General features: G+C 42.9%; 1 non-coding gene and 3 pseudogenes across 1 annotated transcript; all 4 read left to right on the top strand.

Moving 5' to 3' along the window:
• The first annotated feature begins 48 nt into the window (after window positions 1-48).
• Window positions 49-167, top strand: LOC135562568 (5S ribosomal RNA; annotated as a pseudogene).
• Window positions 168-407: 240 nt separating this feature from the next.
• On the top strand, window positions 408-526 carry LOC135562565 (5S ribosomal RNA; annotated as a pseudogene).
• A 244-nt stretch (window positions 527-770) lies between these two features.
• LOC135562562 (5S ribosomal RNA) lies at window positions 771-889 on the top strand. Its single transcript, XR_010460048.1, has one exon. It is a non-coding gene; the product is annotated as a 5S ribosomal RNA (ribosomal RNA).
• Window positions 890-1120: 231 nt separating this feature from the next.
• Window positions 1121-1239, top strand: LOC135562566 (5S ribosomal RNA; annotated as a pseudogene).
• The last annotated feature ends 2196 nt before the right edge of the window (window positions 1240-3435 follow it).

The raw sequence follows: 3435 nt of genomic DNA, 5'->3' as shown, positions 1-3435 counted from the left end.
TAATCAGACTCACTTTGACTTTATATAGTGCACCAAGAGATAGTTCTAAACTACGGCCACACTGGCCTGAGTACGCCTGATCTCGTCTGATCTCGGAAGCTAAGCAGGGTCGGGCTTTGTTAGTACTTGGATGGGAGACCGCCTGGGAATACCAGGTGCTGTAAGCATTTTGTCAACTCTTTGTCCGTTTTTTCCCACAAGGCTGAAATATGTGCCCTCGCTTTGAAATAACTAAGCAAGGTTAGTTTGTATTTCATCCAACAATCTGTGCTACAAATTATGGCTTACAGTATATGCAATTTTGAGTGACACAAAGATTCTTATCTAAATGGTGAAAATGCAACAGCTGTTAATCAGACTCACTTTGACTTTATATAGTGCACCAAGAGATAGTTCCTCGCAAAGATTCTTACGGCCACACTGGCCTGAGTACGCCTGATCTCGTCTGATCTCGGAAGCTAAGCAGGGTCGGGCTTGGTTAGTACTTGGATGGGAGACCGCCTGGGAATACCAGGTGCTGTAAGCATTTTGTCAACTCTTTGTCCGTTTTTTTTCCCACAAGGCTGAAATATGTGCCCTCGCTTTGAAATAAGTAAGCAAGGTTAGTTTGTATTTCATCCAACAATCTGTGCTACAAATTATGGCTACAGTATATGCAATTTTTTCCACATTTTGAGTGACACAAAGATTCTTATCTAAATGGTGAAAATGCAACAGCTGTTAATCAGACTCACTTTGACTTTATATAGTGCACCAAGAGATGGTTTCTCGCGTACGGCCACACTGGCCTGAGTACGCCTGATCTCGTCTGATCTCGGAAGCTAAGCAGGGTCAGGCCTGGTTAGTACTTGGATGGGAGACCGCCTGGGAATACCAGGTGCTGTAAGCATTTTGTCAACTCTTTGTCCGTTTTTTCCCACAAGGCTGAAATATGTGCCCTCGCTTTGAAATAAGTAAGCAAGGTTAGTTTGTATTTCATCCAACAATCTGTGCTACAAATTATGGCTACAGTATATGCAATTTTGAGTGACACAAAGATTCTTATCTAAATGGTGAAAATGCAACAGCTGTTAATCAGACTCACTTTGACTTTATATAGTGCACCAAGAGATGGCTTCTCGCTTACGGCCACACTGGCGTGAGTACGCCTGATCTCGTCTGATCTCGGAAGCTAAGCAGCGTCGGGCCTGGTTAGTACTTGGATGGGAGACCGCCTGGGAATACCAGGTGCTGTAAGCATTTTGTCAACTCTTTGTCCGTTTTTTCCCACAAGGCTGAAATATGTGCCCTCGCTTTGAAATAAGTAAGCAAGGTTAGTTTGTATTTCATCCAACAATCTGTGCTACAAATTATGGCTACAGTATATGCAATTTTTTCCACATTTTGAGTGACACAAAGATTCTTATCTAAATGGTGAAAATGCAACAGCTGTTAATCAGCTGTTAACAGCTGTTAATCAGACTTATGCAAGAGAATGTTTAGGTGGAAAGGAAAGGGCATTTTGCGAAGGGTGTCGCATGAGAACTGACGAGTGCAACTGTGCAACTGTGGAGAGGTTGTGAATGAGGAGAGGAGCCAGGATCTTTTTGTGGAGACTGATGTATCACCGAGACCAGAAGAAGATGAGGGAGGAGAGGACGTGGTGGAGAGTGGAGAGACGGAGAACACAAGAAGGGAGAAGATCCAACAGAAGACAAACGAAATAGGGAGCAGTATAGACTCAGAAATAAGAAGAGGGAGTTTTCAGGAGGAGGGGGGGAGTGGGCTGGGTGGAGGAACTGGGGACTCACAAATTTTGGGGGGGACCTCGGGCTATGTGGGTGCCTCGGAAGAAGGTGAAGTGGAGGGGAGTGGGATGCTGACAATAATAAAGGAGACACAAATGGATACAGGAAGCACAACAGGCACTGGAAAGAAGAGTTTAAGTTTCTTGGAAGAGATGGATTTAGAATCAATTTCAGATTCAGATGACATGGAACAGATTGACAGAAAATGGGGAGGCTACAGGAAGAGGAAAGCGGCGGCGGAGGTGAAAAAGGACAGAAAAGGAAGAAAACATGACAACAGATAGAGGTAAATGAGAAAATATTTATTATTTTTACTATTTATTGGAATGGTTAATTTTATGTCAATAAATGCAAATGGTTTAAAGTCTGCAGGGTAATCGAACTGGCCACATCTAAAGTCATTGGTGAGAAACCTTGTTAAACCCTAAAAGAAAAAGAAAAACACGATTGCATTGAAAATAACCATTAAGTCATTCAGGTCGCAGACTCCCCTATAGGCATGGTTTGAAACCCACTCCTGACAACTTTTTAGCGCCTGCATGTCATGCACCTTTGTCAAATCCAGTTGAAAAATAAATGACTTAAGGTAATGTAAATGACACCTAGTAGTGTGCTTAAAAGCCTATTGATTTTCACAAAGTTCTTGATTGTGTCATATTTGAACCGATTTTCTACCACATTATCTCTAGAGCATCTCGTATATCTATAGCGCTGCATTTCTTCCCCATCTTACCATGGATAGGGTTTGGTGCATTCCGGAGTTCACTTATGGTCCCACAAAGGTAATCTTAGGAGAAATTCATTTTAGCATACTGTAAATGCCTGTGCATAATGTGAATAACAAAGCATCATTATTTTCATGATCTTCAAAGGAATTCTGTAGAAGCAGCCTTTATTTTCAGACTCTGCAGGCCTGCTGGGAGGAAACATATTACAAACAGGTACGATTCATCCCACAAAAACATAAACAACACAAAGAGAGTTGTATTTCAAGACAGTTTAGAGAAGGTGGTCATAATAGTTATTCCTATCACTTGCAAATTGTGAGGCATGAGCAGTTGTGAAATGTTGGGAGAGGCCCTTCTGAAAGCACATGATATGATATGTCACCACGGAGCACATGAGCAACTGGCTGGTGTCTCAGGGCAAAAAATCCCTTAGGGAGAGGTGAGTACCACGTCAGCACTCACCTTCACTGCCATTCCCTGCCACCAGCAGCACTCCAGGAGATGTGGGTAAAATAAACAACAGAAAAATCAGAAGCCAGGAAAGTTGAATTGCTCTGTGTTTTATTTGAAGGGTGTGGAATGAAACCCTGGAGGAGGGAAACGACCTCGCTCGGCTGGTAAGAGAATGAGAGTTAGAGACATACTACAAGTTAGTGAGCTCTACTAGCCTTTCAACAACGAGTTAGCACAGCAGAATAGATCTGTTGTGAAATTACACTAATGCGACTTCCTGTTTCATACTGCAGGCCTGGGAAGTAAACACTTGCCTAAAAATGATGAACATAGAGCACGAGGCTTTCTGCAAGCTCCGCCGCTCCATGCACCCCACCTCGCCAGCTGACATGTGAGTTCCATGTACTGCCCTGCATATGACTTGATCCATTTATCTACACATCTGGAACTACGCAGGAACAGACAGT

The sequence above is a fragment of the Oncorhynchus nerka genome, linkage group LG19 (genome assembly GCF_034236695.1).
Source record: "Oncorhynchus nerka isolate Pitt River linkage group LG19, Oner_Uvic_2.0, whole genome shotgun sequence".
NCBI classification, from domain to species: Eukaryota; Metazoa; Chordata; class Actinopteri; order Salmoniformes; family Salmonidae; genus Oncorhynchus; species Oncorhynchus nerka.
This window is presented reverse-complemented; position numbering and strand designations above follow the sequence as displayed.